The sequence below is a fragment of the Lithobates pipiens genome, unplaced genomic scaffold (genome assembly GCF_037356315.1).
Source record: "Lithobates pipiens isolate NorthernLeopardFrog02 unplaced genomic scaffold, aLitPip1_a1.2 Scaffold_18, whole genome shotgun sequence".
In the NCBI taxonomy this organism is placed as follows: Eukaryota; Metazoa; Chordata; class Amphibia; order Anura; family Ranidae; genus Lithobates; species Lithobates pipiens.
Window position 1 is genome coordinate 350,395,479 of NW_027507758.1, and position 25,452 is coordinate 350,420,930.

The window sequence follows — 25,452 nt, forward strand, 5'->3', positions numbered from 1 at the left end:
GTGCACAGGAGCACATTTCTAGTTTATTGTTGCAAAGTTAATAACCATTCTCATGCCATGTACTGCGGGCATGATGGTTGTACTTTATAGTATGGATAGTGGAGGCACACCCAGCTTGGAAGCCTGTCTTGTGCCTCTATAGTGGCAGTTCAGTAGTTTGAACCTCTGGAAATTCCTTTTCCATTGGGCTGTATGGATTTTCCACAAACCGCTTTGCTTAATAAATAAGTCTGACTCTGTCACATACTTAGGCACTGGAGTACTATGGAGCTTCTCATGTCAGACCTGTAGGAGGAGAAGAGCGGAAACAGGTTGCAGTTTTCTGGTGAGTTAAATCAAATGAACTTGTGCTCCAGCACAGGACTTATACTAGTACAACGTCTCCTCTATATTTCAGATTACAAGCTTAATCACTGGGAAATCCCATTCCGTAGTCAGGCACGCAACAGATCTGTGAGTGCTATTTTGTGAATTTAAACGGACAACGTACCATGACTTCTAGCTCTTGGAAAAACTGAAGAATTTTAACCCATTGACACATCCCCCTCTGCTGATTCATTGATCTAAATTGCTTTAAATAGAGGGAGGGGTACAAGCTTTTCCTTAGTCTGTACAGCTGCAGAACACAGAAACAGCTCCAGCATCACTTGAGGATCATATTCAACTACTGGGGTAGGTGGCATCTGGATTTTTTATGATTTTTCTTGCCATGCATTGATATTTAAATCTTCATAGTTAATGATTTTCTCAGTACATAATTGTGTGGATCCTGAAATAGAATCAGATTCAAGTAAAGCAGAATTTGTGAATCAATTGCACACATTACTTAACTTTATTTAACTTATTTACTAGAAGTTTAAAGTAATGGATAACAGCTGTTGCAATCATAGATCAGAATGGTTAGTAACCCAAACATGTGCTTTGCTAAGACTTGTCAATAATAACAATACAATTACATTGTTAAAACGAAATCCCTAGTTATACAGTTTGTGTGTCACATTAATCTGTGTAATTCAGAAAATAGATTTTTCTTCCTACTAATTTCTATCATAATGATTATACCATTCACAGAAATATTACATTTAGAGGCATACGTTTTCCTTTGCCATTTTTTTTTTTTACTACATCTGATGTTCTCCAGAATTGTATTGAACACTAATTATAGTGCAACAAGTCCAAATGTGTATACACAGAAACCAGAACAATCTAATACCGCAAACTGCTGATTTGCAGAAATATCAGCCCTGAAAGAGCAGTGCTGGACTGTCTCCAGTCAAAATGACGTTATTTTTGGAAGGATGCAATGCATGTAAAATACAATATTGGGACCACATGAAATTATTTGTCAGGAAATCCTTCTACAACATGAAGACAATATTTTGGCTGCTTATTTAGCTGCCTCCAAGACAAAATGCAGCTTGTTCATGGCTAAAGTGCTACGTTAAAGAACAGTGACTTATTATAGAAAACTATTTACCATTTTTTTTCTACAAATTAAACTGACGTGCGTGTTTTTTTTTTTTTTTTTACAAAAGTAAAAATATACTGTAAAGTGCAGCACTGAATTGTGGCTCATAATTCAGATTGCGCAGCAGTGAACATTGTAGACAACTGCAAGTTGCTCAAAGTTGTACTCACTATTTGCTACTCCTCTTAGTAAATTATCCTGTGATAGTACAGGCTCCTTCAAATTCTTCGAACGCCAGGTATCTACCATTGCTACAATAATTGATTTTTTGGGGGTATTTATCCTAAAGTTGTGATAAGTAGGAGTAGAATTACTAAATTTGGTTTATAGTGATAATTTGTTTATAACTAATACATTTAACGTATGTTGTTAAAGGGCACTGGTAGGGTGTATATATAAAGCTCCTAGATATATAGGGCAGTAGGATGGACTATGGTCATGTTAGTCCAGCAGCATTTCAGCTTTGCATCCTCTGCTTCATAGCATAGGTATGCACAGTCTATTGTATTGGGGTATGCACCCCAAAGCTCAAACACCTGGTACCAATCACTGTGTTCATTCACAAAGGTAAGGGGCCGGTAAATGATATTACCACTTCCCCCACTGAAACATCATCTGTGTGTGCTCGCAGCAGCAGCCGGAGGCAGAGGAGGGAAGCTGGCAGCCCTGCAGTAAGGGTTTCTGGGGCCACATAGGGCGATTAGGGTGTGCCTGGGCACACCTGGCACACCCTGTGCGCATGCCTATGCTCTGCTTGGCTACTGGGCTAGTAACCTGGAATAGGCTGCCCAGACATCCCCAATTTCCAGAAACAATCACCGCTTTCACGAGGCTGTCCCCAGAATAAAGCGTTCCTGGATGTGTCCTCGTTTTTTAAAATGTAGTCACCAACTTTACTGCAGCATGATGGTAAAGTGGCAGTGACAATTGGATCCACCACACAGCGAACCAACATCACTAGTTGTAGGGATTCAGGTGGCCGGGCTGCACATCATCCAGTGTTTCCATGGCAGCAGCATTTTTATCCTCCCACTGACACAGCAGCATTTTTTCCTTCCACTGACACTAAGGCGTCGGCTTGTTTTCATTCCATTGACACAGATGCAGCAGGATTTTTTCCTTTCATTGACACCACCGACATATGGGCATTTTTTTCTATTCCCTGATGCCCCAACACCATTTCGTCCTTTGCCACTGTTAGCCTCATATTTTGCAACACTATTAAACTCTTCACCATGCTGCAGTCTACCACAATCATATTGCATGCAGCGACCAGTAAATCCATTTTTCTTCTTGATAGCTTCAAGGTGTCCCTACTAACTATGCATGCATTTCTTTGCGCCACTTAGTGAAATCTATTTATTTTGTCTTTATACTTTAAATGTCTGCCTCTTGTTCTAAAAGTCTGTGACTAACTGAGGGCATTTTTAAAGTGGTAGCTTGATTTTGTGGGTGTGGCTAAAAATGGGGGCATGGTTTTGTAAAGGGTGTGGTTACAAATGGGCATGGTCAGTAGTGTTTACCTAGATTTCATTTTAAATATGTGCTCACCTTAACTCGGCAAGACAAAAATCAACAAAGGAAAAGTAATATGTTTTTAAATGAAGTAATATGCAAATTATAGTAGCCAACAACAGGCCATCAACAAGTTCATTTCACAGTTTTGATAGCCCTAAGCTTGTTTATTTGTTCTATTTATTGTCAGCCATAAAAAAAATTTTCAGAGACATGTTTAGCAAATTCTTACTACCATTAACTTGTATCTTGGTCTCAACATATAATTCATTTATAGGCATTTATATAGCACTGAAGCGCTTTACATATTGTACATACACATTAGTCTCTGACCTTACAATCTAAAGTCAGATATACATGGATCGAAATTGGGCCAGTTCAACAGAAAACGGTGGAAATTCAATTCATGTATGGGCACTGTGGTTGTACAGAGATCTATCTACCGATCACCTTCTGTACAACTGCTCTGTTAGATTTTACTGCTCAATTCTCTGCCTACAGCGCTGATCACTGTATTCTGACGTCGGGGAAGCCTCCCCGCTGTCAGAAGACATTAGCTCAGTGGGGAGGATTCCCCCATCCACATTGAGTGTGTGAATTGGTAAACTGAGCTGGTTTAATGAAGAAAAACTGACTCATCTATGGGCTGGGTCTCTATCTTACATGCATACATATACAGTGTGCCTTGAAAAAATATTCATACCCTTTGAAATTTTTCAATGTATTTTATGGGGATTTTATATGATAGATAAACACAAAGTGGCACATAATTGTGAAGTGGAAGGAAAATGATAAATGGTTTTCAATTTTTTTTACATATGTATGGCAAGTATTTGTATTTAGCCTCCTTTACTCTGATACCCCGAACTAAAATCTAGTGGAACCAATTGCCTTCAGAAGTCACATAATTAGTAAATAGAGTCCAAGAGTGTAATTTAATCTCAGTATAAATACAGCTGTTCTGTAAAGCCCTCACAGGTTTGTTAGACAACCTTAGTGAACAAACAGCATTATAAAGGCCAAGGAACACACCAGACAGGTCAGGGATAAAGTTGTGGAGAAGTTTAAAGCAGGGTTAAGTTATAAAAAAAAATATGCCAAGCTTTGAACATCTCAAGGAGCACTGTTCAATCCATTATCTGAAAACTTTTATGGAAAGAGTATGGCACAACTGAAAACCCACCGAGACATGGTCATCCACCTAAACTGACAGGCCGAGCAAGGTGAGCTGTAATCAGAGAAGCAGCCAAGAAACCCATGGTAACTCTGGAGGAGCTGCAGAGATTCACAGATCAGATGGGAGAATCTGTCCACAGGACAACTAATAGTTGTGCACTCCACAAATCTGGCCTTTATAGAAGAGTGGCAAGAAGAAAGCCATTGTTGAAAGCCATAAGAAGTCCTATTTGAAGTTTGCGAGAAGCCATGTAGGGAACAACAAACATGTGGAAGAAGGTGCTCTGATCAGAGGAGACCAAAATTTAACTTTTTGGCCTAAAAGCAAAACGCTATGTGTGGGGGGAAAACCTACACTGCACTTCACCCTGAACACACCATCCCCACCGTGAGACATGGCAGTTGCAGCATCATGTTGTGGTGATGCTTTTCTTCCGCAGGGATAGGGAAGCTGGTCAGAGTTTATGGGAAGATGGATGGAACCAAATGCAGGACAATCTTAGAGTAGAGTCTGCAAAAGACTTGAGACTGGGATGGAGGTTCACCTTCCAGCAAGACAACGAACCCAAACATGCATACAGCCAAAGCTACAATGGAATGTGTTAGAATGGCCTAGTCAAAGTCCAGGCCTAAATCCAATTGAGAATCTGTGGCAAGACTTGAAAATTGCTGTTCACAGACGCTCTCCATCCAATCTGACAGAGCTTGAGCTATTTTGCAAAGAAGAATGGGCAAAAATGTCACTCTCTAGATGTGCAAAGCTGGTAGAGACATACCCAAAAAGACCTGCAGCTGTATTTGCAGAGAAAGGTTGTTCTACAAAATATTAACTCAGGAGGACTGAATACAAATGCAAGCCAGACTTTTCACATATTTATTTGTAAAAAAAAATAAAACCATTTATTTCCTTCCACTTCACAATTATGTGCCACTTTGTGTTGGTCTATCACATGAAATCCCAATAAAATACATTTACATTTTTGGTTGTAACGTGACAAAATATGGAAAATTTCAAGGGGAATGAATACTTTTTCAAGGTACTGTACATAGGAGGGCAAACTTAGACAGATATCACTTAACTTAGTACAAAACAGGCCAGTATCCACGCTACTTAATAATGTTAGAGATAGTTTATAGCTGCCAGCACAATTTGTTGATCAGCAAAACATAAGAATATAAAAAGTCCACATGCAGCACTAAATGAGAAGTAAATCCAAGAAGGGAGAGTTGATAAACCCGTCATCAGCTTCAGTGTGTATAAGAAAGCACACCGCACCATGTGGAAATCCAATGTGCTTACCAGACAGCTGAAAAAAGCAGGTATGTAATAGACAGACCAAAACCACAGCTGGTCTGGTCTGGAGGGCCTCTGATGAAATCCTGTTGGATGAAATATGTCAGGGGGGCTGACACTAGCACGCTGAGAACCACGGCCATTTGAACATCATGATGTACTTGTTACTGTGCTAAACTGTAAGTTACATCTACTTTACGGGCTTCACTATTGGCTGCATTATCTTTTCATTGGGTATCACTGGCCACCTGGGTGAATGTTATCACATCCCATATGAGAGCTCTAAGAAGTTTTTGCTGTATGAAAATGTCTGACGATTAGCCGCAATCCTGGTTTTGATCCCACTTAAAGTTTAAAAACTGAGCTCTGTGGTCTTGGTCTGTCTATTACATGCCTGCTTTTTTTCAGCTGTCTGGTAAGCAGATTGGATTTCCACGTGGTGCGGTGTGCTTTCTTATACACGTTGATGCTGGTGACGGGTTTATAAACTCTCTCTTCTTGGATTTACTTCTCATTTAGTGCCACATGTGGACATTTTTTACCAATTAACCTACACTTTTTGAAGTGTAGGAGGAAGCAGGAGTACCCAGAAGAAACCCACGCAAACACTAGGAAAGTTATATAGTGTACTGACCGGGATTCGCACTGGGGACCCCAAGATAAATACTTGTATCTATTGTTTACCTTTTTTTTATTTAGTAAAACACATCACTCACTAGTTTGGTGAAGTACTTGCAACCACAGACTATATAAAATCACTTAAGGGTTTAAGTATGCACTTCATTAAACATTCATAGTCAGGACTGGTGTGGGTTTCACTGGTGGCTTGATAGGGAGTGATGGCATCCCACCAATATGGAACAGTGGATGTATAACAAAATTTCATTAGAATAACCTTCCATTTTTTCAAATTTTTACATTGTTATAATATTTATGTGTACCTATAAACAAAAAATAAATAAACAAAATCTATATTTGTTATTATGTAGAGATATCCCAATCTTCAGTCTCCTTTATTAAATAGCAGGACTATTATACCATATAGGACTCTACATTTGCCTGGAGTTCTGCTTTAAAAACAAAACCTTTTCATTACTTATCTACTGACCACAGAACAATATCTATCCTTGACCAACACTTCCTATCAGCTTAGTTTGCTGGAAGCAGTAGCCAGTGCAGTGTTGATTAATGAAAGCTAAACCCATGGCCTTCCCATGTCCTCTTCTCTTCTGTTTTCTCAGCAGTATTGTGGGAATGTATGTGTTTTTATGTCTTTGTGCAAACAAACTCTGTACAGCTAATATGTAATTTCCCATGTACTCAGTAAATGTTCATACTAATAAACAGAGATCAGCAAACCATGATTTAGATGCATTGCACCACTTTACTTTATGTTATTTGAACTTTAGTGAGTTTTGCTTTGCTGCCCACCCATCATTTTACTATAGCCAGCTTGGCAGCATTCTATTAACATGAGACACAATTCTCTATATATACAATAAAAGCATTGCAGGAAGAAAGTAATCACCATTTCCCGGATACAGTAGATATTTCCTCAGTGGTACTGAGTGCCATGATCAGTCACTATATCTTGGGGGTTTCCATAATATCATCATCATCAAGGATAAAAACAGTGCACTTGCTGTCACAAATAGCTGTCAGCAGGTCTTACTTATATATAGCTCATTGTGTTGTCAACATGCATAACATTGCTGTTACATGACTTCACACACAGAGAAACAGCCAGGAGTTGAGTATTGTGAAGTTCAGAGTTTGTTAATGACTGAAGGTAAAACCGAAGAAGTAATTATGACAGTGTTTGTGGACTTACTCTCCCATACCTCCCAACATTTTGAGATGGGAATGAGGGACACCTACTAGCAAACGTATGTAGGCATAGGACACTGCCCCTGCCACAACCCCTTAAAGGAGAATTAACCATAACATTTTAATTAAATGCAAAAGTGCTTTTTTTTACCACTATTATTTTTTTATATTGGCTTTTCAAACTAGAAATGCAGCAATTTAGAATTTGGATAAAGGTTTAGCACTGGGAAACACTCTTTGATAAATAAACAGTGCAACTATAAAGATCAGACCAAAATGAGGGACAAATGGGGGGGCAAATTTCTATATTTAGGCTACAAACAAGTACAATAAGCAGTTAAAAAATGTCATTTAAGGCAAAAAAAAAAATTCTTATTTTATTTTTGATATAGTAAATAAGTAGGTAAGGGACAGGACTCAGGAGGGCAAGCAATTAGAATGGGCAGGCACACACACATTAAATTGACTCTCAGAGACACTGACAGTAGCACAGATGATGATCACACCTAACCGACACATCATGTCCCCTCCTGAGTCACAGTCTCTCTCCATGCCAGGTGGTCCCTTCAGTCCACTCCAGTCCAAACAGCACTGACAGTCCTGCTCCTGGCTTGCCTTGCTCCCGTCCCGCAGACCCGCACATCTTCCTCCGGCCGCCCCCCTTGGTTCAACACACTCAGGCACTGCCTCTGCCACATCCACCCCCGAACACACAGTAGCAGGCACTTGGATGATCATTGCCATCTTCAGACCAAAGCTGTGCATGCGCAGTTTCAAGCCAAGCATCACAGCCATATTTTTTACTGGCAATCTTTTCCTGTCACTGGCATTTACTGGCAGGAAGAAAGTGCCTGTTTTTTAATGGCTGCCAGAAACACTGATTTGTAGTAAAACTAAATTCTACATAAATATCACATATTTTTTTTGTACTGTTGAAATTATACAACAAATCTCGACCTTGCATTGTTCTCGTTCCACTGACTTAATATTAGCATTATCAGCCTGATTGATCCATTTATGGTTTGTGCCGGACAGCAGTGATGTATAGCTTCAAACTTACAGGTTTTAATGACGTATTAGTTGGGCAATAAATCTAAAGACGGACCATAGATGGAAATCGGCAAGTCCCACCTGACGTTTGATTCATGTATAGCCACCCTGGTTGTACAGAAGTCAATCTACCAAATGATGTCTGTACACCACCCTGTCGGATAAATGCTGCTCGACTAACGCCGTTGGTTAAAGCTCCCAGTGCTGATTAGTTCTGATGACGAGGAAGTCTCTCCACTGTCCAAATACGATAGCTCAGCGGAAGGATTTCCGCATCCATCTTGAATGTGTGGATGGGGAAATTGGTCAGTTTTTTTTTGTTCAACCCACTGGTTGAACAAAATAAAACTGACCCATAGGGCCTATCAAATAAAACTGACCCATAGGGCCAATAAAATAAACTTATGCTGGCCCTATGAGTCAGTTTTATCAGTCTTCTACATGTTTCTACGTGCTGTCAAGTAAATTTTGTTTGTGTGTGCACAGTTATTGGTTGACTGTGTTGTGTTTTTACTTGTGCACATCCAGGTATAATTCCTTATGAATTAGAAATTGCTTGATCAAATTGAAGCGCCTACTTGTGAGGGTCTGAACAAATTTATGAACATTTTCGTATCCTTCAAGAAAATAATACATAGTTGTGCCATGTTTGGGGAAAATAATAATGTTCTGGTGCATAACAAATCATAGCATAGACCAGCAGTTACATTAAATACAGCAATGTCAAAAAGAACGAAGACTCAAATTACAGCATGGTGTGTGGCCGCCATCACTTTCCTAGCATACCCTTTAAAGTTTATATACGCCTAACTTGCTTGCTTCCAGACATTCCTTGTTTATACTAATTCAATCCTATTGGTAAACACAGACTTCTTTTACAGTATGCATATATGTTTATATGCACATACAGGTTTACATCTATAACGTACAGTATACATGCGCAGCTTCATAAGATTGTTTCAAAAGTAATATGGTTGATTTACCTATATGATACAAATTTCTATATAAATGAATGTGCGTACTTCTTCCACAAACTCCCAGATTTAGTACTATCTCCTTTGACTAAAAAAAAGTCATCTATATCATGGTGCCCCCTGGCCAAATGAATAGTGGATATATACTGGTTTGAGGGGACATCATGCTTTCAAATCTAAATTGTTATTATTTATATTATTATACAGGATGTACAGTGCATCCGGAAAGTATTCACAGCACTTCACTTTTTCCACATTTTGTAATGTCACAGCCTTATTCCAAAATGGATTCAATTCAATATTTTCCTCAAAACTCTACAAACAATACACCATAATGACATCCTGAAATTTATTAAAAATTAAAAAGGAAAAAAAAAATCACATGTACACAGCCTTTGCTCAATACATTGTTGAAGAACCTTTTGCACTAATTACAGCCTCAAGACTTTTTGAATATGATGATAAACGTTTGGCACACCTATTTTTGGGCAGTTTCTCCCATTCTTCTTTGTAGGACTTCTCAAGCTCCATCAGGTTTTATGGGGAACGTCGGTCCAAAGACATTCCCTCAATCCTGACTAGTCTCCCAGTTTCTGTCACTGAAAAACATTCCACAGCATGATGCTCCCAACATCATGCTTCACTGTAGGGATGGTATTGGTCAGGTAATGAGCAGCGCCTGGTTTCCTCCAGATATGACGTTTGCCTTTCAGGCCAAAGAGTTCAATCTTTTTTTTATCAGACCAGATAATTTTGTTTCTCATGGTCAGAGTCCTTCAGGTGCCTTTTGGCAAACCCCAGATGGGCTGTCATGTGCCTTTTACTGAGGAATGGCTTCTGTCTAGCCGCTCTACCACATAGGCCTGATTTGTGGAGTGCTACAGAGATGGTTGTTCTTCTGGAAGGTTCTCCTCTCTCCACAGAGAACTGCTGGAGCTCTGGCTTGGTTTGTGCTCTGACATGCACTGTTAACTGTGGGACCTTATATAGGCAGGTGTGTGCCTTTCCAAATCATGTCCAATCAACTGAAGTTATTACATATAGACTCCAATCAAGTTGTAGAAACATCTCAAATATGATCAGTTGAAGCAGGATGCACTTGAGCTCAATTTTGAGTGTCATGGCAAAGGTTGTGAATACTTATGTACATGTGGTTTTTCTTTTTCCATTTTATTATTTTTTTATTTGTAATAAATTCGCAAAGATTTCAGACAAATTTCTTTCACATTGCCATTACAGGGTATTGTTTGTAGAATTTTGAGGAAAATAATTAATTAATTCCATTTTTAAATAAGGCTGTAACATAACAAAATGTGGAAAAAGTGAAGCGCTGTGAATACTTTCACTGATGCATTGGGCAAATGAAAGCCAGTGAGTCTGGCAGCAGCATCCATGATAGATGGAAGAGGAGGTATAGACTGTGTAGAGGTAGGCCAACTAGGAGGGAGCTGCAATAGTTGAGGCAAGAGGTAACAATTAATAATTTGGTGCTGTAGTTAATTAGGAAGGGGCAGATTCTGGAAATGCTACTGGGGGGAGGTTCCAACATCCTTTGTCATCTTGGTGATGTTGTTGTAAAAAATCTATCATCACCACCATATCTGGTGATTTTCAGTCTATAGCCCCACTCTGAGATGCCAAAACTTTTGTCTTAAATTGGCCATTTCATACTGTGTATGTGCACCATGGCCTTTAGGTGCACCTTAAAGTTTTTTTTAATAATAATAAAAAAAAATTGGTATACCTACCTACTCTGTGCAATGGTTTTGCACAGAGCAGCCCTGATCTTCCTTTTCTGGGGTCGCCGCCGGTGCTGGACAGCCACTTTCCATGAAGGTACTGTTGGCTCGATCCCAGGCTGCCCTGTCTGTCTATTAACACAGAATGGGAAACACTGCCCTCCAAAATCCCCCCGCCCCCCAGGTCCCTCGTCTCAGCATTTTATTGACATTTGCTATCAATCTGCCTAATGAGGAGGGAAACAGCAGCGAGAGCCACTGCTTTCGTGCATGTTGTTGGATCAGATCGGGCACAGGTAGGAATAAGGGGAGCTTGGGAAATCCCGGGCAGCTGCGGGTGTGCACTGTAAAGTAAACAGTACCAATGCTCAGATTACATTGCATTACAACATCTACCCTTTTAATATATTTTTTTTGAAATGTCATAATGACATTTTATTCACCATTCTGCACTGCGATATGTTGTAGTGCATTGCAACATACTGAAGTGAAAGTAGTACATGTCCTACTTTTTTCAATGTACACCACAGCAGCATGGTGGTGGTGTGCCTTTTCTAAGCAGTGGGCTGCATTGGGTAAGGATGCCCAGTGTAGAGAAATGGGCCTGTTCACATCAAATGCATAACACTGACACATGCTGTAAGCCACTCTGTTGCTAAAATAAAAATGCGCAAAAATGTCTCCCTGCAAAGAAGACACTTTAAGTAAAAATGAAATGGCAGTTACTAACTACTAACTAAGTTTTATAACCCCTGTCAGTTTTTTGTGCCATCTGTGTCCCATTGGGTAGAATTCCATTCACTTACTGTACCATAGCCAAAACAAGAAGTGATAGGAAATCCCTCCAAAGTTAGGGGTTCCCTGGCTGTCCCCATTGGAAGATTTCCATTCTACTCCTGTTTTGGTGACAACCCAAAATTTGAGATTTTCTTTGACTTTCGGTGATAACAAAAAATTTGACAATGAGAGAGAGTGAAATTCCCCAATGAGGGCACAGATGACAAAACCCTGAAAGATATTCTAATCCCTATCCACTCTACCCAAAACTAAAAAAGTTTTGCCTTTAGTTATACTTTAATAGTCACCCATACTGCTGCCTGTGCCACTAATCTCTTGACGAGAAACCTTTTGCTAATGTTGTGCGAAGAACAATGTATATGGCAGGTTTTATTACTTCACTGCATCTTATTTATATTAAGCACTGGGCCCCTTTATTTGGATTTCAGTAGTAGCGTAGTATTTGAGCAGAACATGTAGTATAAAGGATTTTAATTGTGGCTGATGAGGCTCAACGTAACTGTAATACTTCCCTGGAAAGTGCAGTATGTGTGTAATTAAAGCAAATCACATCTGAACAAATCCCAAAAGTTGTTGCAAAACTCCTCTTTGAGAGGGTTGAAGAGAATAGTTAGTTATAGCATGTCTTGCGTCACCTGCATGCCAGAAAAACTCAGAACTATATGTACTTGTTCATGTATAAGTGCTGCTCTATTCTGTGAAAAAGGAGTAACTATTAGAATCTTTCTCTTGCAAGCAGCTTCACGAAGCCTTATGAAACTGGACCGTTAGGATGTGAGGGCAGACGAGGATAAGAGGCTGCAGGCTGGATTCTTCTACTCAGCTGTACTTTTGATAAGCACTCATGTTTATAGCTTTGACCAAGAAAAGCACACTGCGGGATTATGAATATGACAGATCAGGGAAAGTGTAAACTGTGAACATTTGTCAGTTCAAAGGACAATTGCATATCAATGTCTACTCTGTGAGAAATGCATGCAAACATGCCTGCCTAAAATAATTAGAACTACATCTGACAAGGAAAAGTATATCCCAGTTAGAGCTTGGCCAATTTCTATCACACTTGGACTTTTGGTTCCTCAGCAGGTGGTGGTCTACATGTTTTTATTTCCTGTGGACTGTTAACAATAGCTACGACCAAAGAAAGTTTAGCTTTATTTCCTAGGACTGAACCACCAATTGTATTTCATCTGGCTGAGCACAGATTATTGCTCAAAAAAAATAAAGGCAGATATTGGGGGTTATTTACTAAAGGCAAATTCACTTTGCACTACAAGTGTACTTGAAATTGCACTGAAAGTGCACTTGGAAGTAAAGTCGCTGTAGATCCGAGGGGCATATGCAAGGAAACAAAAAAAAAAACAGCATTTTAGCTTGCATGTGATTGGATAATAAAATCAGCAGAGCTTCCACTCCTTTCAGATCTATCCCTCAGATTTACAGCGACTGCCCTTACAGTGCAATTTCAACTGCACTTTGCACTTTTAGTTTGCACTTGTAGTGCAAAGTGGATTTGCCTTTCGTAAATAACCCCCTCTGTTTTTACATTCTGTCACTAGCAAATAACGTAGAAAAGGTCTCCAATCTTTTCAGTATCAGGGCAACGTTATATATTTTGCAAATATTCAGGGGCTGAAAAAAACAACTGTTTTCTAAATGAATGATTACATTTTAATGGATGATAAACATGCTACAAGAAATAATAAAAACAAATATCCCTGTGCCAACTAAATTAATAAAGTGGGCCGGGTACTGCTGCGAACACTGAGGGAAATGTCAGAACCCGGGTAAGCAAAGAAAAAATAGAATAGTGCTGCGCTGTACAAATAAAGTGCAAGAGGCTTCTTATTGCCTCTTGTTAGTGTGGTTTAGTATCCTCTCCACGAAAGCACTCTTGCACTTTATTTGTACAGCGCAGCACTATTCTATTTTTTCTATGCTACAAGAAATACCTTCACATCAGTACCCCCTTTCCCATCCAAAGTCCCCCCATCACATCAGGAGCTTTCCCAACATATCAGAGCCCCCTTTTAAATCAGATGCCCCCCATTATATCAGGCGTCCCTCATTTTAAACCAGAAGTCCCTCACTTTTACATCAGAGGCCCCTTTCACATCAGAAGCCCCGCATTACATCAGAGCCCCCCTTCCGTCAGAGTCCCCCTTTCATATCAGATCTTCCTTTCAAACCAGAATCAACCCATCACATTAGAGTCAGCCCTTTTGAATAAAAAGTCCACCCTCACATCAGAGCCCCCATTTCACATGAAAGTCCCCTTTTTTTGTATCAGAAGTCCTGCATCACCTTAGTGCTTCCCTTTTATTAGAGTCACCATTTTACATCAGAGTTGCAGTGGGCTGGGTAAAATCTTGTAGTGGGCTGGATGAGGTCCTTGGGAGATGAGACCCATGACTTACAGACACCATACATGTATTTGCATAGTTTGAATAGATTATGGAATGATTAAAACCCTATCAAGTTATTTTAGTGTCTGTATTCCACTGGGGAGGGTTTCCTACACTTTCTGTCCCAGGGATGCAACAGGAAATGAGAGGAAATGTCCTTAAAGTGAAAGGAATTCCCTTATTAGCCAGCTGTTATCAAAACATTTGTCCCCATTGAATAATATACTATCACATCCTACTCTGATGTCAACTCTAAAATTTTGAATTTCTCCTCACATCCTGTCTTGGCAACAATGTGACCAGGACATATAGTGAGTTTCCCCAATAAGAATACAGACAGCCGTAACATCTCTGCAGAGGGTCTGACCTTTCCTTGCTCTATTCAAAGAAAAAATAATAATAAGATTTTGCCTTTAGATACACGTTAACCACTTCAGCCCCAGAAGATTCTATCCCCTTCCTGACCAGAGCACTTTTTGCGATTCGGCATGGCGTTGCTTTAACTGAAAATTGCGCAGTGGTGCAATGTTTCACCCAAACAAAATTGACGTCCTTCTTTTCCCACAAATAGAGCTTTCTTTTGGTGGTATTTGATCACCTCTGCAGCTTATATTTCTTGCACTATAAACAAAAGAAAAGAGCGACAATTTTGAAAAAAAAAACACATTATTTTTTACTTTTTGTTATAATAAATATCCCCAAAAATATATATAAAAAATATTTTTTTCCTCAGTTTAGGCCGATACTTATTCTTCTACATGTTTTTGGTAAAAAAAATCGCAATAAGCGTATATTAATTGTTTTGCACAAAAGTTATAGCGTCTACAAAACAGTGTGTATTTTTATTGCATTTTTATTATTATTATTTTTTTTTTACTAGTAATGGCAGCGATCTGAGATTTTTTTTTTTTATCGGGAATGTGACATTATGGGGGACACATTGGACAATTTTGACACCTTTTGGGACCATTGGCATTTACGCAGCGATCAGTGCTATAAAAATGCATTGATTACTGTAAAAATGTCACTGGCAGGGAAAGGGTTAACACTAGGGGGCGATAAAGGGGTTAATGTGTTCTAACTGAAGGGGGGAGTGGACTGTGTAGAGAAACAGATAGATCGCTGTTCATTCTCTGTATGAACAGACGATCTGTCACTTCTCCCCTCGGTTAACCGAAAACGAGCGATCGCAGGAGCCTGTCGGTGATCGCGATTGTCAGGCACTTGCATCAGCTCCGTAGGCGAGCAGGGGGCTCGTGCACCCCCCTAGTGGACAAAAAGCGTACCAACGTAACATGACGGCGGTGCGCGCTCCTGAGTCATGTTGCTGCAGTGGCTGGTCAGCAAGTGGTTAAAGTGAGCCTTCAAAAAACAGAAGTAGTTGACCTGCCATTGCTGACTTGTTCTTAAAAGTGCAGGATGTGTGGCTGTTACCCAGATCCTCAATTCACTATTTAATAAGTCAATCAGCTGGAACAAACATACAGCCAGTGCTGGAGTCTGAATTCCTATTCTGTATATCTGTTCCATGGTAGTGGTATACAAAGTATTGGGGTCTTGAAGCTTGCAAAAGCAATTGAGCAACAAAAGCTTCTTTATTTAATCCTCATAAGTATAGCACTACTCCCGCAATGGCTGCTGGTGACTGCCTCCCCTACTCCTGCACAGCCAGGCAACACCTATTCTCAGCTTTCATCCAGACACAAGAAGTCAGTCCCTTGGCTTTGTTTTTGATGTTTATTAGGGGTAACAACTTGGATGGGGTGAAGGGATTTATGGGATGCCCAACTTTTAAGCTTAGAACAACAAAAGGGGACAACTTTCCTCTTCTGTACAAAAAGATCCTGAACTGCTTCCTTTCTTTCCTCATACAGTCCTTAGTAGATTAATAGCAAAAGTCCATTACAGACTAGGAGCTCTCAGCCCCTCTTGGAAATGGCACAAAAAGATGAGGCAAACTACACGAAGGAGTGTATCCTCTCCTTGTGTAGAACTTCTCCCAGCTACACTTTCTTGCAGGCGCTACAAGCCCCCCTGGCTGCCCTGAAGATTTCCCAGGGCAAGGATTAAATGCTATCCTTTAGAAAGTTTGCTACATGTGACAGTCTCTCTCCTGGGTGTGCTGATGTACTCTGTTCTCTTTGCTCCCGCTGCTCTCAGGCAAGAATCCAAATCAAACCGCACAGCTGAATGGTTCCTCCTGAGCAAGACTGAGCCCAGCCTGGAGCTGGGGTCCCCCCTAGACCTAGGAGACCCCTCCTAGGCCACGACAGCCTCCTCAGCACTCCATCTTCCACCCGACTCCCCTGCTAGCACAGCTCATCCATATTTTAAGGGATGCCATGCCAGGACAGAACCCTAAGGATTGGCCAAGTTCCCGTAAGTATGCAGATCAACCCTGCTGGCCTCTGCCCACTAACTTCTATAAATTTCTCCAAACTTCCAGAACCAGGAGAAAGCACCAGAGAGCTGCCTGTATGAGCCATCCAGCCTGTCCTGCAATAAACCCTGACCCAGATTCCAGACTCACACTTACCATGAGTAAAATAAGTTTGCCTGTACTTCACTACTAGCACACTATAGGGTGCTACATAGGTTCCCAGGAATTTATGAATTGCTATTTGCTCTACAACAGGAGGTTACTAATTGAAATGTTAAAGCAGAAGTCCATCTATTTTTCTGCAGTTTCTGTATATACATATGGCACTATACTGTACATTTCTAAATGTCTACACTTTCAAATTGTGCAAAACCTGTGCTGAGTAATAGTTTATTATTAGTATTACTGCTTTTTTTTATAAGGTTGGTCTATAGTGGTAATAAAGTTAATACATTTCATAGAACTTGGCTGCTTATTGGACATTCACAAAATGGTCTCTCTCTCTCTCTCTATCTATCTCTATCTATATCTCTCTCTCTCATAAAACAGTTATTCATATTAAATATTGAAATATCACATTTTAACAACCCTTTTAAAAATTCAGATCACACTCTCGAATCCACCCCCCCTCTTCACCTCTCCCACCCCCCTTCACCTCTCCCATCCCCCCTTCACCTCTCCCATCACCCCTTCCCCACCCCAAATAGACTGATAATTCTAGGGGACTGTGGTGGGTCCAATTATACATTAGATTCTTATATTCTCATTCCCACATTCAATTTTAGCATAATATCTCCCAGCTGGAGTTCCTGGCTCTGCATCTTCTCACAATGCAGACAGTCCTCTTTTTTTTCATTGCTCCATATCAGAGAATAAGCACAAATTCCAAGCAATTTTCTTCCTCACTTTCCCCTCTCATCAAAAATCTACTCTTTATACCCTAAAAAAATCCAGCACCAATCTTCAAGCTAAGTCTCCAAACACAGATTCCTTTTGCAAGCAAAATTTCTCCCCAGATAAAAATGCAAAAATTCCCTTCTACTACCAGTACAAATCTTTACGCCTCAAATCCCCCCCCCCCCCCCCCAGAGCTTCCATCCTCTGTTGAAATCCCCCTCCCAGCACAATTTTTGTCCCCCCACACATCCTCCATGTTCCTTCCCAGCACAAACCTTCTGCCCTCCTCCCAGCACAAGTCCTCTCTCAATCCTACCAAATCCCCTCTTTCAGTACAAATCAGTCCCACCAACTCCCCCCACCCCGGCAAACCCCAATGAATTTGGGGCAAGCACCAACATTTGTTGTGTGGAGGTATGACAGAATTCTAAAAAAAATGTTTTAGACACACTGGGGTTGATTTACTAAAGGCAAATAGACTGTGCACTTTGCAAAGTTCGGTTGAACTCTGCATGAGCAGTTGCTCCAGAGCTCAGTGAATGAGCCGAAGCTCTGCTGACTTCCATCATCCAATCAAGCAAAAATGCATTTTTTTAAATAATTTTCCTTGTACGTGATTGGGTATTCTTTACAGAGTGCAACTGCACTTTACAAAGTGCACAGGCTATTTTCCTTTAGTAAATCAATCCATCTGTATGAATTCCCCAGAATGGATTTTTTTTCTTACTGATCTCTCCCTTTTATGCTTGCACAAATTTGTTTAAAATGTACTTGTCAAAAATGTTTATATTACTTACAGTCCACCCTGTTAATGGATGAGTGTCTTATTTAAAAGCACTGTAATAATGGAAAAGTAATAATTTTGCTGATATCAACTAGTCATATGTTTGTCAATTTTCTCTCTCCAGACACATGATGGAATTTGGTTGCTGTAAAGAAAAATATGCAGTTGTGTCAATAAACCAGAACGTTAGAGACTAGCTAGGAGACTAGGTTAAAGGAGAAGTCCAGTCTGAGCTTGTTTGGCTGGGCTTCTGTGGATCATAGGAGTGCAATTTGTTTTGCGCTCCTGTGACCCGTTTTCAGCAGAGAGTGGTCTGAAGTACGCTCTCCGCTGACGTCACAGGAATCAGTCCAGGCTCATCGTCATCACAACAAAAAAAAGTCTGGATCCGCCAAGTGCCTGGACTGATAGGCGTCTCAGCCTCTCAGCGAGCCGCTGAGATCCTGAGCCGGTCGCTCCCTGCCCCTCCACAGATCAGCACACCAGTGAGTGCGGGGGAGAGCAGAGAGGAGAGCTGCTGATTGACAGGCAGAAGCTCTCCACTTGGGGAGCTGTGAGAACAGAGTGATTTGTGGTGTTTGATCGCTCGTTTCTCAGTGTTAGAGTTGGCAGGAGACAGATGCAGCATTGAACCGATGCTGCCTCTACCTAGGTAAGTATGATTCTGCAAAAACACCAAACCCATGCTTCTCTTTTAAAGCAAAACTCCAGTCTCAAATTCTGTCTTTCACAGTTGTACGTTCCTATACTAAAAATGTTTACTTTGATTTCACTGCACATTGTATGCTTCTCACATTGTGTATTAGAAGCTTCAGCAAGTCAGGCAGAGCCCACCTTATTTGCTGGCTGGAGGACACCCAGCATTATACAATGTCTATCCTCCCCAGCCATACTGTTCCTGGCCTTACCCCCTTCATTCATTGGACTTCAGTTCTTTCAATCGTTAGCATGTTGCTGAAGGGGGAAAGGTGGGACCAAGGAGGGCAAAATATAATCAGATTAAACTTCAGCTTTAAATGAAACCAGAACACACCACTGAAATGCAGCCATTTTCCTCCTTCAGACAACCTAGCACATACTGTACCTTGGAATGCAGAGGTGAAGTTTCCAACCTTGGTCACAGACTGGGCAACATTTGCTCGCTATTGAATAGAGGAGCTGAATTTATGCCTAGGGCTTGGCAGTTAGAAACTCTTGAGTCTAACCACTGATCTGGCTAATTCAGAGACAGCTCATGAATGGAAATCTTACTCTGATGTGGAAACTCTCTCGTGGGTTCCTGTGCCAGTATATGTTTAAATGTTGGTTTAACTGTTTCATCATTTCTCTGGTAGGTAGACACAAACATTGTGTTGGCACTCCTTCTAGAAATTAATAACGTGCCCTTACTAGTTGGACAAATAAATGGTCTAAAATGAAATAGATATACACTCACAACTAGATATTTGAATTCACATCTCAGCCTCCTCCCAGAAGAAAAGATGACACTCTTCTGTAACTAATTATTACTCTGCAGTAGTAAAGTCAAAGTAACGTTTTGTGTTTATAAAATGCTGGTATGCCGATTTTTTTTTTATGATAGAAGAGCATAGGTGTGCGCAGGCTACTGAATTGGGGTGTGCATTCCAAAACGAAAACATACATGCATTAGCTAGCTTTATCATGTATGTATATATATATACAGCATCTCACAAAAGTGAGTACACCCCTCACATTTTTGTAAATTTTTGTAAATTATATTATATTATATTATTATTATATTTTATTATATCTTTTCACTTAGGAGTGTACTCACTTTTGTTGCCAGTGGTATACACATTAATGGCTGTGTGAGTTATTTTGAGGGGACAGCAAATTTACACTGCTGTACACATTTACAAGCTGTACTTTACATTGTAGCAAAGTGTCATATCTTCAGTGTTGTCACATGAAAAGATATAATAAAATATTTACAAAAATGTGAGGGGTGTACTCACTTTTGTGAGATGCTGTGTGTGTTTGTGTGTGTGTGTGTATATGTGTGTATATATATATATATATGTCTGTGTGTGTATATATATATATATATATACACACACACTGTAAACAAACATTTTAACATGTATTGAAACATGTAAACATGGATGGTCAGTAGGGCAGGGGGAATCTGCACCACACGGGGTGATTAGGGGGTGCCCAGGCACATCTGGCACACCCTGTGTGCACGCCGATGCTGAACAGATTGTGTAAGGGTGGCCAGAGACCGTTCATTTGTTTTTTTTTTGTTTGTTTTCTTTCATTGCAATTGGCCAATGGGCTGGTGGAAAATGGATTCCCCCGTCAACACAGGCAATCCTCCTCATTGTGCCATTGTATTGGCTGAAAGCCGCAAGATTTCCAACAGTCCTGCTCAACAGAAGTCAATCATTAGACCGACCTCTGTCGAGCAGGAATGGCCATAGATGGATGGAAAAAAATTTCAGTGGGCAGCTTTAGTTCCTTTGGCCCTAGAAGCTTCTAAAGCTTTGAGGTCAGCACTTTTTTTTTCTAAAAGTGTACACTGAGCTGTGCATGCGTAGCTGAGTGTACAGTCTTGGTATGATTGTGTGCCAAGATGAAGTAACTCCTGTGCGCATGCGAAAAAGTTACATCATCTGGACCAAGCCAATAAAAAGGATGAAGATTCTAAACCTGGAAAAAGACACGGAGAAAATGGAAGGATAACTTTGACATTACATTTAGTATTGCTTTCTTAGATGAGCCTGCCAACAGATGTGAATACTTTCACATTATGGCAACAACCTCCGAGGGGCCCAAAATTTAGCTGTTTACTCCCAATTTAAATGACACCATTATTAGCTTTATAATGACTACAATATTAGGGAAAACTGGGAATATTGCACCAATAAAGTCTCTAATATAAAAAGTCTACATATAGTTTAACGATGACAATCCCACTCTGCGCTTCACTTAAAATACTAAAACAAAATATAGTATATACATAAAACCTGATGCAAAAATAACAAAGATAAAATCCCCAGTGTGCAGTCATATTAACACCCCTCAATAATGTATACCAAAAGAGTCATCCAAAAAGAATGCACTCAATACAAGTATACAGTATACATCAGTAATAAAGTGACCAAAACATCTTCACAGATGCAGCGAAATCCAACAACACCCCCCCCCCCCCCCCCAAAAAAAAACTATATCTTAATCCAGACAGCATGGACCTGTTAAGAACAACCTTGTTTGAACCAACTGTTACAGCTGGATTAGCATCTGAGGTCATTTTTGATTCCAGCAATGCATAAAACCAAAACAATGCGTAAGTGCAGATTTGTATCAAGGATGTATACATGATGCTCCACATAACGAACGACTAATCCTCACATGTTACACAATGGCTGCTCTCTGGGCTATTTATATCATGAAAGAATAAGGATGCCTGTGTTCCATAAATCTGGAAGCTAACACTAGACAAGCATGTGTTTTGAATTAATGTAGTTTTCAACTTCTCCACCTACTTCTGGCTTGTCTGACATGATAGAGACAACATAACGGTCTCCCAGAGGAAGCCAAATGTATCGATGGCAGGAGATAAAGCCCAGATTGAAAAGATTTTTGTATGGAATTTTATCCCACAGACCATTTTAAATGTTCTCTATCTATTTTTATCTTTAATTTTTAATACCAAAAATATAAAATCCGTAAAATGATAGAAGATTTACGTCAGAGGAGTTTAATAGCTCAGGAGCTTAGGGTACGTGGCAATTAGCTCTTCTGTGCATGCATATGGACACCAGATCACCTCAACCATCAAGTACAGAAAAGTCTATTGGCAGGAGATATGATGCAGCTGGCTGCACATAAACCACCAGGGATCTGGAGTACAGCAGCAATGTATGACAAGCACAGGTGAATGGGATTGTGTGATGTATGCATGAGTGTAGGACCCTGGATGTTGGGGCAAAAAGGTTACTACAGTTGGAAAAAGTAATGTAAACCAATGATAAAGGCTGCTTACAGATGTAGCACCCCCTAGCTAGAGTGCTAGAGTTTTGTGTAGTGTAGGTACATTTCCAGGCTTGGCTGGCAGCCACGCATGTGTGTTTTTTTGGGTCAGAGTTTGAGTGACGCAGGTAGGCTGGATGACTCATCAGCAGTTTCTCTGGTGAACTCCTCCCTGCTAGATGGAACTTGTAAGAAAGTTCCAGAAGCATGAAGAGGAGTCAAGGAGGAGCTAGCTGGAGTGTTCTGAGGGACCTGACAATCCCCAACTTGCGTTGGCAGTGGGCAGGCCTCCTCAAATACTTGGGGTTAGCCCAGCTGGGGAGGAGTTGTTTGGGTGGAAGCTGGAGTGTCCTTTGAGGGAGCTCCCCAGTCTGGGAGAGTGGTAACCTTGGGCCTGAGCTCGTGTGCGGACGGGGCCTTCCTAAGACCACGTAGGTGTCCAGGCCAGGAGGCACTGGGAGCAAAGAGGACAGCGGGAGAACTCTACCAGGCAATTCTCCACGAGGAACAAGGTACATCCAAAAGGCTGGTGAGTGACTCCCAGTCAGGAGGACTGGGAGGCACGCCTGAGAATACTGGGATGGAACAGTCTGGGATGGGTGCAGAACCAGTAAGAAGGACTGTGGTTTCACAGGCAGAGGAAAGAGGCAGTCAGGAGGGCTAGCAGGGCCTGAAGAGGCAGTACTGGAATCAGTAGCCAGGTGGAACAGCTAGCACTACCATATTTTGCCACACCATAGGGGCCCATGGTCCCTACCTGCAAAGGACGTTGGACCTGGCTGGGCCAGTGTCATGCCTTTATTTCAGTGCTAGCTGGTCCTGGGAGTTGTAGTTCTACAAGCAAGTCTGTGCTGAAGGTAGACGAGGAGAAGTGTGTGTATATACCAGATGTATAGATGTAGTGTCCCTGAAGAATTCCTATTGATTAAGTGGGCATCCCATATGTACCCTATCCCCAACCAAGTTATATTCCCATCAATATAAACAACAAAAACAAGTACAAGGACTATTGGGCTGTGCAGGGTGAAAGACGGACTACAATCACCAGCAGCCCCTACGGGGGTACAACTACACAGATATAGAGGGATCATGGAGGGATAAAAAAGATAAGTAGAAAGCTAAAGAAAACACTATAAGCCCTGTCCAGAATGTTGTAAAAATAGGGAGAGGACCAGATCACCAACAAGAAAACCAGGGAAAAAGGAAGGTAGAGCAATTGAAGTGGGAGTGATGCTTTGATACAGAGAGGGATCCCAAGAAAGGAGAAAAGTATGGAGGAAAACCCTGAGCAACAGGCATAGAAGGATTCAATAAAAGCTGCAAGACGCTGAGGGCTTGAGAGAATTGCCATCAAAACATGAACCAAACTGTTACTAGGGAATCCCCTAGGGGGATGTGGATGTGTCAGAGAGATCAAGCCTGGTGGATGGGTTGTCCTTGACTAGTGTCATTCTTATGCCAAGTGGAATGGTATGACCTCTAAAGGCAATGTGATTTCTAAATAAAGATAGCTTTTTCCCATGAGATGTGTTTTGAATCAGTTGAATGCTGTGTGTTATAGTGTAAGCCCCTCCCAGTGTTACTTTTTTTGTGCAAAATGCCCAGCTTACCATACATCCCATATATTAAAAAAAAGAGCAGCTACCATGTTGCTGTGTAGGTCTCCCCTTGTTGGTTTCTTTGCCACCCTGTGGGCTACAGGGTGTGACATTGCTGTTTTGTTCTTTCAGATGTTATCCAACTACTGCTAAGTTAAAAATGATCAGTTGAAAGTAAAATGTGGTTAATTGGCCCTAGTTTGGGTATGTATGAATGTGAGTTAGGGACCTTAGATTGTAAGCTCCTTGTGGGCAGGGGCAGATGTGAATGTATAATAAAAAAAAAAAAATGTAAAGCACCGTGTACATTGACAGTGCTATATAATTATCTGTAATAAGAGATTATCTTTATATGTTTGGCACATGCTGCTCTACCTCCATCTGAATCCAAACCTTACTAAAGTTTTATACGGGGGCCTGCTTCTTCCCCACTTGTGAACTTTTGGCTTTTTTAGCGGTAATGTAACATATGGAAGCACTATTACAGGGAATATGGAAAGTTACGCTACAGTTACAAAATGTTATTAATGTACACTGCCTTTCTACCTGCAAATCATCTGATGGCAACCAGTGACAAAATATACAAATCAAAGAATAATTCTGTGATCACTTCTGTAACAGAGTATTCATGTGTAATGTGTCAAGAGATATTGTTTATTAGTTTGTATTCCGCTTTAAAGCCTATTATTTGTTTTACAATTTTTTTTTTCAAACTGAAAAAGTGAAATCAAAGTATTCTTAAAAATAGTAGTAATATGACTGTCGTAATGGCTATATAATGTCGTATTTCCACTATCCAAGCATGTAAACATAGTGGTGTCTATATAATCTGCTACATCAGCTTTATCCTGAAAGTAGAGCATTACTCTTACTGATGTGAAAATGTTAACATTTGTAAAAAGCCAACCTATAAGCCATTTCCATTTCTACCCTCTCCCACCCTGGCCACTGATGTATGCAAACAGCAATGACCTGTGACTGTCACAGAAGAGGCTCAGAGGTCTTTTGAAGGGAGGGCTGTGATTGACAGCCTAGCTTCAACTTCTGTGTTCTGCAAGAGTTAGGATGGTGGAGCTGAAGGAGAAAATAACTGGGTCCTGGGGATATACTAAAGCAGAAACTTTGTACCCTGGCTATGCACTGCTTTGTTCATAAGCTTAATAGATCATATATAAAAATGATCACTGATTGGTGGAGGGTGGCTTCATGTCTGTTTAAACCTTTTGGAGTTCCATCAAGGAGAGCTCTTAGCCCCATCCACTGACAAAAGTCATGAAACCTTTCATGGTGTTATAGGGAAATCTAATGCCTTGTTTCCACTGAGCGGATCGGTTTGGGTCGGTGCAGTTTGGAAGGGTTAGAATGGTCCGGTCTATTCAGGTGAACATTTCCACTGCAAGTTGGACCACCAGGGGCAATACGGGGTTTAGAAAAAAAGTCTAGTGTGGCATCACACTGATTGGCAGACGTTTTTCTGTCTGCCAATCAGTGGAACGTATCGTAGCTCCGCCCTAACCGTACCGTACCATTTTCTATGGCCCCATATCTGAAGCA

The 25,452-nt window shown here is 40.7% G+C and overlaps 1 protein-coding gene across 1 annotated transcript in view; it reads left to right on the plus strand.

Moving 5' to 3' along the window:
- The first annotated feature begins 259 nt into the window (after window positions 1-259).
- The window catches only part of LOC143988145 (uncharacterized), a 28,400-nt gene continuing 3,207 nt past the window's right edge, over window positions 260-25,452 (plus strand). The window contains exon 1 of the mRNA XM_077487472.1: window positions 260-672. The gene's annotated coding sequence lies outside the window, so the exon portion shown is untranslated. The remainder of the gene's footprint in view (window positions 673-25,452) is intronic.